The sequence below is a fragment of the Archocentrus centrarchus genome, chromosome 16, assembly GCF_007364275.1.
Source record: "Archocentrus centrarchus isolate MPI-CPG fArcCen1 chromosome 16, fArcCen1, whole genome shotgun sequence".
Taxonomy (NCBI): domain Eukaryota; kingdom Metazoa; phylum Chordata; class Actinopteri; order Cichliformes; family Cichlidae; genus Archocentrus; species Archocentrus centrarchus.
Window position 1 is genome coordinate 31,005,067 of NC_044361.1, and position 16,032 is coordinate 31,021,098.

Here is a 16,032-nt window from a genome sequence, read left to right on the forward strand (position 1 = left end):
GGGAACCACTACTCTGCTTGATATCCCTGGAAGAAGCCAGCCTTATTAATATGTGAGTCAAAAGCAACTTGTGTCAATATTCTCAATTCAGAGACTGTCACAGCAAGATATGTTTGTCAAGTTGCTGACACATCAAGTTCTGAACATTAAAGTTTCATTATTTGATTGACGTGTTTTTTTATACAGTCTATCACACATGGGGATTTGTGTTAATGTCATGTACAATGCCGTCTGAGGTTTTGCGTGCTCTTCCCTCTATGATATCAAAGGAAATGTTACAGTAGGGACCTCCTACTGTTTGATATGTGAGAGGCAGTGAGTCATCCTGACACGGTCAAATGTGTCATTTGTTTCATTTTTTCATGGCAGATAAGACACCGAAGCATCAAAATCTTCCAACTTGAGGAAAACACAAATAACAGACTTATCGAGTTTTGATGTAAGCTTATCCGTGTGTGTTTTGTGCCAGGCTTATTATGAATAAACTGGGACCCAGATGACAGAGCTCAATCTGCTGACAAGTCACTGTCCTCAGCAGGTTGCACTTACATTCTCTTTCTCATACTTCATGCTCCAGTTTTACCCAAAGAGTGAGGATTAGGGTGAATAATTCATGTAAGGGCGGTTTGGAGCATGTCCTAGTTAGCATTTGCTTTGCTGACACCTGCTGGTGCATCTATTACAAAAGCAATTAGATGCATGGTCCTCTAAGGATACTCTTTCACTCTTTCATCCCCAAATACATTTGCTGTTCACTTGCTCCGTCTCTTTGTGCCACTCCTAGAGTTTCAAGGCCGCAACTTCCTGCTGACAGATTCCTCCCCCCCATGCTCTGGTGCCTTTTGTTGTTATCTGATTAACTGGAGCGAGAGACCAACCAGGATCCATTTCACTGCTGTCTCTCCTAATTTCATTCCAGGCTGTTTCCCAAACAACGCCTAGAATCTTAAATTTCTCCTTGTATGTCTCCTTCTAACAACTCACAAGCATGTGCATTGACATAGTTTAAGATACAGTATCTGTACTTTTAACTTATGCTCTGTTATTTATGATGTCAGTTCTGCCAGCGAGTGCTGTGAAATGTTGTCTTTGATAATGCAGCTCACATTCTCTTTGGAGAGCACTTGGTGAGTTAGTCTTTCACACCGTTCCTTTTGAATTGTTTTGTTTTCCCAGAAGAGAAAAGCTGTGAGACGAGGACTTCAGTTTAAATATAAAAAGAATATTCAAAGAAAACCTGATCATTTTTTAGTATCTTTTGAAACTTAAAAAGTGTCTGAAAACCAGAAGTGTTTTTGTCTCACTAACAGTTTGATAGATATCCACTATTTTGTAATTGATAATGCTCACATTGCAAAACCTGGAATTGCTTGACTATTTTGCTTGAAAAATGGCTAAGACACAATAGATTACCAAAATACTGAAAATAAATGATTTTTCAATGAACCGGTCAACTTGACCGATTGCAGCTCTTTCTGACTATTAATCCTTAAAAACTCTTCAGACTGAAATGTGTGCAGCAATAGTCATCTGTTTACATTTACATCAGCAAATGGGAGTTGTCTGACCAGTGTTAGCTGTTTTTGCAGGAAGATTAAGAGTCACAGTGTGAGAAGAGGAAAAGACAAATTGCTGATGTTTAATGGGTGGCACTGTTAAAGTGGTTTACTTAGTTTTATGAAAATAGTCTTGTCTCAAATGAGACCGACTGCCCAACTTTACTCAGTTAGGTTTTGCCGCATGCTTCATGCATTTTTATCCACAACAGTTTTTTGCTTTTAAGGATTCTATGACTGTTAGACCGTTTGTGCGGATGAAGCTTTGCATAGGTCAAATGTTGACTGGTTGACAAGTGGGTTCGAAACAGGGAAGGAAACAACAGTGGAGTTCACCAGGAATGAGAAAAGTGTGAAGAAAACATCAAAGATAAAAAATACAACATGAAAAGTACAGACAGCGGCTGCAGTGGACACTTTTCACTGTTTAACACTCGGCTTCGCGTCAGCTCTTTGTTATAACTTTGCTCTTCTCTGTGGCACAACAGCACAAACAAGAGTAGCCCACAGACTTGTACCACATATTTTCTGACACTGCCTTTATCTGAAAACTCTCTTTGAGGTAGACGGGCAGTCTGTAGGTGCCGATGAACTGCCAACGTGCTACCACTGCTAAACCAAAATGACCCTATTGATGATGATGAAATTTCATTTGCACATGAGCGGACCCTAGCAGACTTGCAGACATGCTAATCCAAGCTTCAGAAGGTCTTTGAACAAACATGAGAATGAAAGTAAATAACTGTCAGAGCGTTTCATTCATGTCTACTCGCTTTGACCTCATTTTTCAGTTAAGCAAAAAAACATTTGCAAACATACAAATAAAAACTGTTGGTGTAGCGACATGAAATACCGCCAAACTGCTGTTCCTCTTCCATTAGCTTGCTCCATGCTGTGATTGCACTGCCACTAGCTGCTGCTGCTGCATGAGGTTGCATGAAGAAAACAAAGAACAACACAGGACTGAAATGAATGGATAGGACCATGAATGGGCTCACTGTCAGCGATATCCAAGCCAGCTTTTTTGGGTTAGTATCAGAAAAATACATGACCCAAATATCCGATTGGCACAGCCTTAATAACATGCTGTATTTAGCTGACACAGTCATTTGGTTCCTGTTTATGGAAGTGGGCTGTGGGTCTAAAAAGACTGCCCCCACGCTTTAATACTTGTATAATTTTTAAATGAATCAATAATACCTTAAATAATACCTTTCATAAATTTCTCTTTGACGCAGTTTGTGCTTTCTAACTTTACAGCTGGGGTTCAGATAGATAGATAGATACTTTATTGATCCCGAAGCAAACCAGCCAGTACAGGAAGACATGAGAAGTAGCTCTGAAACTGAAACTCTGAAAGGAAGGCTTGTGTTGTGTTGTTCTCTCAGACAGATAAAGAAATTAAACAGGCCGGCCACTAAATATACTGGGGCAGCCTGCCATTGTAAAGTTCATGTGTGGGCAGCACTGCTAGAATAGTTTCTGTGGTGAAGCTATTTCACATATTGTCAGTATGATCATTGCGCAAATTGTGAACAAGAAATTTCGAACTTTAATACAGTTCAGTTTTTAATTCAGACCAGTGCGGTATGTCAAAAATGACTGAGAACTCCTTCAGTTCACAGAATGACTACAGGTAAAATCTACTGATGGTAATAACTGCAATCTGTATGATATTATTTGTCTGAAAGCTGACATCTCTGAAAGTCCTGAAAACTCCTGCTCTAAAGCAATGCCCTCCTGAAAGAATTAAGCCATTCTATCTGAGCTAATAAAACTGTCAAGATTAGAAACCACCAAGAAAACATATCAAGTGCATCTAAACTTCCTAAATCAAATTGATTAGATCAGTGAGCTGTAGTTTAGTCCCGGTAGGGCAATAAACATGGCTTATTTTCTCTGCATAATTGGCCCAGAAACAATTTTAACAATCCCCACCTGACCCCACACAAACCCCACAGCTGGAAATTAGTGCTTGAGGATTGTAGGAGTAAGTCACAAAGGCTTTTGAAGAGTCTTTTTTGAGTTCTAATAATTTGCCACAATAGGGAGGTCTCTGTGTGGTTTGAGTGGTGCCTCACACTGAGCCAGAGCCTAGGAGGCTTTACAGAGATAACTCAGAATTATTGTTAATAAAGCTCTCTGGATTAAAGCACGGGTTGTGTGCGAGTGTGCGTTTGTGCGACAGAGGTCTCATCCATGTCTTGATGCATTCTTGTTTATTCACCCCTGGTTTAATGCGTCTAGACAGATTCTCAACTGTTTGAAATAAAAACATAACATAAGTTGAGACAAAAGAAGAAAACAATGCAGCCATCATCAAGCTAACAGCAGTACGTCTGGTATTTCACACTGATTCTTCTATGGGATTCAAATGAGCAGGAACACACATTGAGTGGGCTTGATGGTTCAATCAGTTCAAGTTAATTACAGTCTCAGCTGGGAAGAGGCGCAGACAGAGAAGCTCACCTCCGTACAGATTGTGGAGCACAGTTTTAGGGTCTCCTGAAGGGCACATTATGTGAGCTAGGAGTTAAAGAGGACAATGAGGCTATGCGGCAATGATAGTGTTGGAAAAAAGCAGCAGGTGTAAACAGAACTCCTCATTAGCTATATGCAAGTGTGGGGCATAACTAGCAGGTCTCTCAAAGAGAAAAACAGAATCAAAGGCAAATAAAATTGGGAACATCACCAAACAAGCCCTATGTGTAACCAGTGAAGAAGTAATTGAATTGTGTTGACAAAGTCTGCTTAGTGAAAGGGACGACTAAGAAGCCAGCAAAGTCACTTTTATCCGTAAGGTGTCACTTAAAAGAAGCACAGAAAAAGTGGTTAATAAGTTTCTCCATGACTGCGCTGTTGTGCTGCATATTTGTGGAAAACATTTCTTTGACTCTCCTGTCATAATTGTGCTGTTGGTTTCTTTGTGGCTCAAATTAGCAGAAAGTTTCTCATGAGAATAAATTTTTAAAAAGGCAGCGTCCCATCAACTGTATGACAATCCTGTCTGAATTCATAAAAGGCAGGTGCCATTTAGTGTCATGGTCCCCTGGGGGCTCTGGCTGGCCTGCCTTTTTGGTTACATTTTCTATTATGTTTTCTTCTTCTGCCTGTATTTTTGTTTGTGGGTGTATCGCAGGGATTCTCAAATCCAGGCCTCAAGGTCCGGTGTCCTGCAGGTTTTAGATGTGCCCCTGATCCAACACGCCTGAATCAAATGGCTGAATTACCTCCTCAGTATGCAGTCAAGTTCTCCAGAGTCCTGCTAATGACTTCTATATTTGACTCAGGTGTGTTGGATCAGGGACACATCTAAAACCTGCAGGACACCGGACCACGAGCCTGGATTTGAGGATCCCTGGTGTATCGTGTGGAGTCTTGCCCGATGAAGGTGGGTCTTGGGGGCTCCATCCACAGGCCCAAGGCTCACCTGTGGCTGATCTCATCACTCACCTGCTCTTCATGTTCTCCGATGGAGTGGAGTTTCAAGCTGGTGGAAACAGTCAACGCCAGATCGTTGCATCAGCCAGGTATCCAGGTTCACTCTTGTTTGGATTATTATCTGAATGCACTTAATTCTTTTACTCTGGGAAATTACTTTTGGAGTTAGTGATTTAGTGTGTGTGTGAGATGTCCACGGAGACCCCCTGCAGCTCTGTGTTTTGTTTTTTACACACCTTTGGGAATAAACTCTGCTCAGACTTGATTTCTGTGTCCCGCGTCTGAGTCCTCACCAGCGAGTCGTGATGTTTAGATAATTCTCTCGTGCCTAAACTTAACAAACATGAATGTTTGCTGCTTTAATTTGTTGTGCTGAGCACCACCACAGTGTTTCTCCTGTCACTTATGAGGATAAGCCCCATTGTGACATTTTGGATGGGCTGCTAAAAATCTAATATTAATGAGCTTTATGATGTCCAATAAAAGCAGTGTTGGCCTACATCAAAGCTAGTACATCAGCATATAGAAATTAATAAGAGAGCTCCAGATGGTCTCATAATTTAAGATCCTGTCAGAGCGCCCCTCTGTTTAGAATTTCATGGGGATTTTGTTCAGCAATACCAGCACCGACATGTTCTTTTATGAAATGTTTTCAGTACTCAAAAGCAGAGAAAAAATGTTTTATATAGTACAATTGTAAGTGCAAACAATACTAAAATTCACTTGGTACTGGGTCCAATTGGTGACTACTTTTTAGTCACAAATCTAAAATAATCAGCTGTCCCCAATCATCACAGCTCTACAATAAGCGTGTATGTGTGTATAAATGTATGTGTGTGTGTGTGTGTGTGTGTGTGTATATATATATATATATATATATATATATATATATATATATATATATATATATATATATATATATATATATATATATAAAAAGAAAATATTTAAATTTTGACTAGGGCTTGCAATTCTGAATGATGTAAAAGAACAGCTGTACTGTACTGTGTTTTACTATAAGTAAATGCATGCAGCTCACAGTCCCTCTTCACTCTCCAAGCATGAAGAACAGCATCAGAGGGCTTTGACTGAGCCCCACTCAGACCTTCTGGGAGAGCTCTGTCACTTTAAAGTTCTCGATCATAGGGAGGATTTCACCGTCACCAGTGCACTCTGAATCAGCCGCTGCTGCTATGTCAAGGCACCACTCAAAGACCTGCAGGGCTCAACATGAGCAACACAGACTATTGATCTTTTTGACTCATACTGGGAGAAAAAAGAATTTGGGCCTGACTTTTAGCTGTAAACTGCATTCACCTTCCCTGCTTCAGTGCTCAGAGTCTTATCTGATGTCCTTGTGGGGAAAGATGAATTTTGAGCAAAACAAACATAGCACATTAATGGTGAGTTTAAAATTAGAGGTATTACTAGGGCCTAATCAAAAGTCAAATGGTGTGACCTGCAAATTCTAGATGTTTAGCTAAGATAGTGCACCTCCATCAAGCCTGCTGCTCAGTGATGTGTGAGCACTTTCTGTCTCAGGATTTCCTAAATAATTTGTGAAGCAATTATGATTCTAACGATGAACAGTATACTGATACATGGAAAGTGTTATATGCAGGTGTATATGTGTCTCTATGTGTGAAAAAGAGTGATAATATGTCTCTAGGCCCCCCACCAGCATCATTGCCACACAACACCTCACTTGAACTCGCAGTATGGGACATTTAACGTATCTCTGCTTCCATGAAGCTCCAGACTCATACTGGGGTTTGACCAACCAGGGGGACGGAGTGCAAACTCTGCAATTGGTTGGCATCAACAAGGCCATTCTGGGCTCATTAAATCCCCAGATGGCGAGGGCACAGGGGCAGCCGAGTGAATATTATTATTACCCAGCAGGGAGAGCCATGGACCAAATGGTGTCCTGGTTTGGCTCAGGACCACCAATCCACATCGAATCATTTCTAGCTGTGAGCTCATCTGTTAAATGGTTTATCTCAATGAAGGAGCTTTTTAAACATAATCCTTGGATTATCAAATATATGAAAAATGTGTTCACAAGTTCTAAAGCTCAATGTGCTATCTTGAAATATCAAATATTCAGTTTACTATTAGCAACAAGAAAAGTGATTATTTTTTTCTGAAACTAAAGAAGTTTTCCTTTAAGGAAATGGCTAAAAAAAATCCATTATCAAATATACAAAATATTGCCAAAAGTATTCGTTCTTTCACACACATATGTGACATCCCATTCTTAATTCACAGAGTTTAATATGATGGGTTTTTTTTTGTTTTGTGTTGTGTTGTTTTTTTTTTTTAATATGATGTTGGCCCACCCTTTGCAGCTGTAACAGCTTCAACTCTTCTGGGAAGTCTTTCCATAAGGTTTAGGAGTGTCTTTATGAGATTTTTTTGACTATTCTTCAAGAAGCACATTTGTAAGATCAGACACAGTTGGACCAGAATTCATCCCAAAGGTGTTCAAGTTCTTCCACACCAAAATCGCTCATCCATGTCTTTATGGACTTCGCTTTGTGCACTGGTGCACAGGCATGTTGGAACAGGAAGGGGCCATCCCCAAACTGTTCCCACAAAGTTGAGAGCATTAAATTGTCCAAAATGTCTTGGTATGCTGAAACATGGAGAGTTCCTTTCACTTGAACAAAGGGGTCAAGTTGAACTCCTGAAAAACAACCCCACACCATAATCCCCCCTCCACCAAACTTTACACCTGGTATAATGTAGTCAGACAAGTACCGTTCTCCTGGCAACCACCAAACCCAAACTTATCCATCAGATTGCCAGATGGAGAAACGTGATTCCTCACTCCAGAGAACACGTCTCAACTGCTCTAGAGTCCAGTGACAGCATGCTGTACACCACTGCATCTGACGCTATGCATTGTGCTTGGTAAAGGTTTGGATGCAGCTGCTCAGCCATGGAAACCCATTTTATGGAGCTCTCTATGCACTGATCTTGAGCTAATCTGAAGGCCACATGAAGTTTGGAGGTCTGTAGTGACTGACTCTGCAGAAAGTTGGTGACCTCTGTGCACCTCAGTATCCGCTGACCCCCTTTGTCATTTTACATGGCCTACCACTTTGTCACTGAGTTGCTGTCATTCCCCATGGTTTCCACTTTGTTATAATGCCACTAACAGCTGACTGTGGAATATTTTGTGGCGGGGAAATTTCAAGACTGGACTGGGAATGAAAATTGCTTGTTAACATCTAGAAATGGCTGTATCACTCTGTTCATCAAAGTGAATAAAAACCGTAAACAGTAAAATATTTTCTTTATCATTATTAAAACATTGCATCTCCTGGTGATGTTACCGTGGACCTTTCTGTGGAATTGTTTCATGAAAACAGCTACATAGGTTGCACATGCCTTTGGTTATTTGCACCCTATATAGAAATGGTCTTCAAAAACTACAAAGAGCACCACAAAGTGTTTTATGAAGGCAAACAATAATGGAATTAAAAGAAAGAAACAAAAAAGAAATTTAAGTTTAAAGCAGTAGAAAAACTGAAAGAACCCTGGAATTAAAATCAATCAACATTTCAAATAAAGCATGCCAGAACTAAAAGCAATGTGTAAATAAAAAAAATAAAAAAATACAAGAAAACTGCAGAATCTTACTAAATCTCTGTCTGACTGTCTGTTCATTTGTCTGTTCTCCACTTCTTCAGACCTAAGAAAGTGCAGCTTAGAGTTTGAGGTCATGTGAATGAGGGGAGCTCAAGATTTTCTTTTTTACCATTTTTTTTTCTCCAGACTGGCTCCGCAGGCATGTATGTTTGGTTATCTTTGAGAGGACATTCAGTTTTTAGTAATAATTCCCAGGCCTTTTAACAGTAAGTTTAACCATCTCACCCAAGTGGCAAACATTTACTCTAAAAATCCCTTAAAAAATAACTTCAAGAATAAAAAACCTTAACCCTCAAAACTGTGAAAAAATGAGAATCTGACAAGTTGTACAAAAGCCCCATGGTAGCTGGGATAGACTCTCCTCAAATAGGAGCAACACTAGTAAATAAAAAGAAAAATAGTGCAAGAATTAATAATTCAAAATGCAAATGGACCTGATGTAGCCAAAGTGTTTCACATCTGGCTCCATAAACTAAAAAGGTGCATGGGAGTCAAGGGTTTCAGGGCTGATTGCAACTTTTGCAACTTTCACAAACTTTTTTGAAATTTGAAACAATATATGATACAATATAATAATTTATTTGGAGGTCTTCTTGTTAGAATTAGGCTGTGAAAACAAAAGTTCTTTCTTTGAAAGAAGCTCATGAACTAATAAAACATAAAATATATTTTTATTATCTGGCAAATTAACTTCTTGATCTTCTACCTTAACTTTCTTAAATCATAAGCCCTACCCTCCCTGTGAGGTATATCCATATTGTCCTCATATGCTAAACAGATATCCTTACCTTAAAAGTGTTAATTTCACAATGTCTGTTGCAAAGACAGAAGAGAAACACGCATATGCACATGTGTTATGTCAGCAGTGTGAGAGAATTCACAAGCAGATGTAATGACCAAACCGAGGGCTTAAACAGGAGAGCAGTTCCAACAGTGCAGATGGTCCTGGCAGGGACAAAATATCATCCAGAAACCCTGCTGTCTCTCACAGCCTAATTCACCTCCCACTTAACATCACCCTCACATGGAACAAATAGTAGCTGTTCTCAATCAGTGGAGCATAGTCTGTATACACGACAATGTTGCACCTGATTTCAGATTTCGAAATGAAAACATTCTCAGATAAGTCCCACATCCTTGACATTTGGCTCCACTGCTGTGTAATCAGCACATCAAAGCTTTACAAAAGTAAGAAATAATTTTGCATGTTTAGTCCTCACTCTGAGAAAAAGCTCGTTAGCCAGGTTCCGTTTAGTAAATATTTCCAGCTCATCTCGTCAGAAGTTTCTTCGGGTGGAGAGAATAAAAAGACGTGGAAAAAAAAACAGCTGCTGTGGATAAAGGAGAGCCTCATAAAGCAGAGAGAAAAATGTCTGGCTCCCTTATTATCTGTGCCATGCAGACAGCTGGGAGAAACGGAGAGGTTTATGAGTAATAGGATGAAGAAGAAAGCTGTGGGGCCTGGATTTGTGATTAGTTATATTTTCTCGACTTTAGATGTGTCAGTTTGAGATTGTTTGCATCTTACTATATCCTCATACCACATGGGCATCAGTTTTTAATGGACTCAGATACCCACAGGAAATTTGTTTCTTGGAGACAAATTTAATCAATCACATAAAAAATACAGTGATGTCTCCTCTATAGTATTGTTACTGAAGGCTTATCCCTCTCCTGCTAGCAACATTTAGCAAGTGCAGCACAGCCCTGTATTCTCCAGGGGGAAGACAGAAGCTTATTCCTTCAGTCACATTGCGAAACGAGATTGACATAATCCTTCCTGCTCATTTATCAAAAAGACAAACAACAAATAAAATATTTATTTGTTTTTTTTTATTGTTTATGTTTGCTGGTGCAAAGTACATAAAAGATAATTAAAGTTAGCTAGCTTCAATTTTGGCTTCAAAAAGTCTCTGTTGGGGTTTATCAAAGAGGAGCAGCATTAATTCTGTGACTGAAAGCTGCGTAATGATTAATTCCCAAAATGTGTCCAGGGCAGAGGAAAGCTCTTTGGGTGATCTACTAACTGCGTCCAAACTTACATGCAATGATGATGTAGTCACTTAATTAAAGTAATTATCTACCAAGACAAGCACAAATTACTGGCTTAAAAAGGAGCACACCCGATGTGGGAGTGTAAGGTAATGAGACGATGATGATGATGAATTGTCTTTAGTTTGGACATTTAAAACAACAACCAATATATACATATACTGGCATATATGTATACACACAGACATGCCTATGTATACACATACATGTTAATTTCAGCTTTGGCTGAGAGATGTCCTATCAAAGATAATACTGTGTGAGCACAGGTTTTATATGTGTTTATCTTTGAAAACAGCGAGGCCATTCAGATAAATGAGAGGGAGCAGAAGGATCAATGCGGTTTTGATATATGGGTTAACTCTTCTAATAGAAAGGGAACTCTGTGAGGTCCTGAGGAATAAGACTCAGGTGGAGTGCAGGATTTATCCAGAGGAGAGCTGCATTATTACAGCACATAGACCTGAAATATGTGTGTAACAGATGACCTTAATGTCTTCATTAATACCCAATTAATACTGTTACTGGGCTACTTTTTGTTGGCAAGCTGTGTGAGGTTGCACCTGTAATCCATACAACAGGGAATGTAAACTGGCGGCCCTCCGGCCACATCCGGCCAGCCAGAGCTTGTCAAGAACCCCACAGCCTAGTGTCTATTCTGTTATTGTTTAAATAAATGTGCTGCCATTTTTGCCATTGCGGTTGTACTCTGTGAATCTATGTCAAAATCTTTTTTATCGTAGTCTGATATCTGCGCCTTTTGCCTTCATTCACACTGGGCAGAGGTGCAAAAAGGCACTTCATAATTAAATTTTTGAAAAAAAGCCACCTCACCATTGCCTGTGAAATTAAATCACTAAAATTTACCTTAGGATTAAAAAGAAACAAACAAAAAAAACTCTTTTCTTTTGCATCTGAACTCTTCATGTGTTCCTATATTCATTAAAAACAAAGCAACAAAAACAGCTTCTGAAAAGCAGATTGTGCATAGATAAACTCGCTGCTCTCATGTAACATTTTATTGTCATTATATCTATAATGAGAAGTGCAACTGTGGTGTTTCCATAACAACTGTTAACGCAGAAGAACATGTAAGTGCAGGACTTGCACATCGCATCATTAAAAATAATATAAATTTAAAAGGAAAATTGATATATCAAATGATAATATATTACTTAGGATACAATATTAATTTTATTTTACTTTACCAGAGCATCTGGCCCTCACACTGTCTGCCGAGAAAAATTCCAGCCCTTGGACAAATGTAGTTGATGACTCCTGCCATACGTCCCAGTACAGTGCGCCCTGGCGATGCATATTTTATGAAAGCATTTCTTCACGCTTACTTTGATAGTGTTCAGAATCAGCCAGATAGCTGAAGATGACAAGAAATATGTTTATAAGAAATAAATCAAGAAGACAAACAATTGTGACTCACGGGAGTGGAATGTTAAAAACATTCCTTGTGGAAGTTCCAAACATGTTCACTGTTAGCCCGAAGCTAATGGCTAATGCTGGAAGAATTACATTTAAGTTTTTTTCTATACTACTGCCAGACACTTTCAATCAAAAAAAACAAAACAAAACAAATTGCCATTCAATAAAATTGATATCTTATATGTGCTAACGCTAGCTCTAGCCACTAATGCTAATCGCTACATGATATCTGAGCAGTGTGAAAATATAAATAGTAATATTTCATGGTTGAAGCTCTTAAAAGCTTATTTTGGTTATTAAAGATGCATTCCCGGTTCAGAGCATATACTTACATATACATAATAATTTATAGGTTGTATGAAAGAGATCATTGTGTTGTTTATTTAATAATGTGGACTGCTAAAACAAAGTATGAAGGTTGATCATTTTAAAGCTGACTATTGGACAAAACATTGACGCACTATTGAGAGTAATAAGACTAGAGGAAATCTCATGATGACTAGAACATGGACATAGTTATTCACAGTCTACACTGTTGTGTAGATTGGTTTCGTGACTGTGAATGGTGAGACAGTGTGGCCAGCCAGGAGCATCCATTCACAGGAGAACCCTGAACCCTGAACCCTGAACCTGAACCCTGAACCCTGACTGCCTACTGGGATACAGATAAGATGCACCCAAAAACACTACGCTTTGAACATTAAACAAAAACTTATTCTTGGGGAAACAGAGCTCTATTTTATTTTGTACTTTATTGATATATTTTTGTATTTTATTTCACAAGCACTGTACATTGTCTTTGTTGAATGGTGAGGTAGTAAACCACCGCTTGTTCATCTGTTCAGTAATTTGTGGTACTAGGAGTAACTGATTGTGTTCAGTTACTCCTAGTACCAGACCTAGTAGATGTCTAGTGCCTGAACTTATCAAGTGCGCTAAACATGTACTTATTAAAGTTGATATTACATATTTTAAGAATCAGATATTAATCGGACACATTAACACAGTCCCATTAATAGCTGCATTTTGACTGACATTTTAAAATGTGACATATAATAGAGAGAAACAAAAAACGAGACATGAAAATTGCTCTGTGTGCACGCTGCTCAGAAAAGATGTGCAGAGCCTTCTTAATTACGTATTGATCTCCATTGTGACTACAAAACTAGAACACAGTTCAGCTCTGCTCTGCTCAGTTTTGATAAAATACCAGCATTATTACTGAAGTCAAGTCAAGTCAAGTCAAGTCAAGTTTATTTATAAAGCACATTTAAAACAACGACGTTGACCAAAGTGCTGTACAAGAGGAGAAGGGGACTTGGCTGTAAAGATGCAGAGGACTAAGCGAAGAATTACAGGACAGAGCCAAACTTTTAGCATTGCCCTCACAGATTTGAGCAGTCACCTTTGCCAATTATGAACTTGTACTTACAGCATTTCCCCCTCTCATTCCCAATAAATGAACACTCCCAACTACCATAAATTCCACAACCAAAATAACACGTTTTTTTTTTTCTGCATTAAATTTAGTGCTGCAAAACTTGTAAATCATATTTGTATGACTTATTTAAATATTCTCCCACATATGCACCAAGACCCACTGTAAAAATACCCATGTCCACACTTTTCAGTCGCAAAACCGACTCCACGCCTCTTTATTAAATCCAAACAGTAGCTTTTTAACACCAAAAGAGGGTTTTGCTTTGGTGCAGGCTGTTAGTAAAGCCAACCCATGGACGCAGTTATTTTTGCCCTCATGTAGGAGTCTCTCTTTCAGAGCGCATCAGGGGAGCCACAATGTCAGCCGATGTTTCATATTTGTAGCCAAATTATAGAAAGCAGTCCATAATGAACACCAGTGCGTCACACAGCTCTGCAACACTACAAATCACTTTTATGTAGTTTGTTTGTCTTCTTCTCTCAGATCTGTACTATACTGCACTGAAATGTGTTGTCAAAATGCTCAAATTAATGGGACTCAAAAACTTGGATGTGTCCAATTTATATCAGAATATTAACAGTATATAATTCTGACCTTAATAAATACCTAGGATATGACATACACAAAATAAATTGTGGTGTGCGCATTTCCACATATTCAATGTGGATATTTTTTTTTCTTCTTCTGCACAACATAAAGGACTACCATAACACAGATTTCAGATTTACATGGTGAAATACTTGGCAATAAACCAGCGTTCCTCTGGAATAATCCTGCATTCCGTCTGAGCTGTCAGTTATGTCTGTAACTTTGACTTCAACACTGTGAAAAGTGATAGACACCAAAATTCACCAGAGAATAAGTGAGGGAGAAAAATGGCATCAAAGTTAAGGAGAGAGCAGGAAGCTATCCCACAGGAAAGAATGAAAACGAGAGAAGACACATCCAGGGAGGGGAGAGCTGTAAGCAGTGTGTAAGAAGTGATGGAGATGGTTAAACTTTATGTTCCTGAATTCAGTCTGAAATTTGATCACTATTGCTCAGCTATAGTTAAGTAATGTAAACTTGCCACTAGTGAAATAGCTTTAGAAACAAATAACAATGGAATCTGGACTCTGTCACTCTGTCTTTTTACTTCATAACAAGGTTTTAGTGGAGTTGGAAATAGGAAAATAGTCAAAACTTTAACTGAGATTTGATATGACATAGATTTTTTGGTAAACCAGGCTCATTTAAGATTAAATAAAAAGGATGCAAAAAAGCAAAAACATTACATGGTAATTAGCCAATAATTAACCTATGAATGAGGTTTATCCTCTATAAATTTGTAATTCATACATGTAAGCATGTTCATACAGACATATATGTTAATTACTCCTGGATACATAAAAAATTGCTGTCGTTTCAGCAAATGTTGGAGGTGGGGATTAGTTAATTTTAAAAAATCTGATGTATAACAAAGACAAACTTAATGCAAAAATAATATGCTATTCACCGTGTCATCATCATCATCATCATTACTTGGCAATTTACTGAGGATTTCAAGATAGATTTCTATTGACACAATTCATTCTTTCAACTCACTTTGGCAGCAGTCTCTGGCTCGTTGTGCAGGGTCGACGTGCAATATTATAATCTGTTCAGCGTCACGAACACCAGCAGTGCAGTGTAAACCCAAATAACTGACGAGTAATTTAAAAAGACATTTGATTGCCTTATTTTTAAGCTGATGAACTAGCTTTCAAATTTTATACAGATGGTTTACATGTACCGTTTGAGTGCACTGCTTATTAAGACATTTTTAAACTTAATAAGCACTTTAATTCACCTCTCTCATAAGATTAACTTAATATAACTTAAATAAACACACTCCTTTGTTCACTGAACTCAATATTTATTAGTTTCTTTGATTTTTTTAATTACACATAGGCAACGCAGTAGTCAAATTCCATTCTAACAAGTATTGTAGCTAAAAAGCTTCTCAAATGAAATAACACAGTCACAGTTGCTGATAGTTAATTGCACTTGTTTCTTATTGCTTTTGTCTTGCATGGGGCATTTATGGCGAGCACTGACTTGATAAGCATTAGGAAGACAGCTTAACATTTGCGTCACAGGTTTTTGTTTTACCACTGAGCACAGCATTATACTGCACTCAGTGTGAGAACAGTGACCGTCATCAAGCCAGCAACCTAGGGATGCAACTATTGATTATTTTAGTAATTGAGTATTCTGTTGATTATTCCATCAATTAATTGAGTAATCGGATAAGAAATATCTTCGTGTTATTCATCTGCATATTATAACTTCTGTGGATTTACTGCAGTTTTTCGCTGTGTGAAGCAAACAGCAGTGGATGAAGCAGCTACAAAGTTCTCTTTTCTTCATGTTGATACTTGCTGATCAGGTGGTTTGATGAAGGACCTCCAACTGTTTCACTGTAAAAAGTGCTGC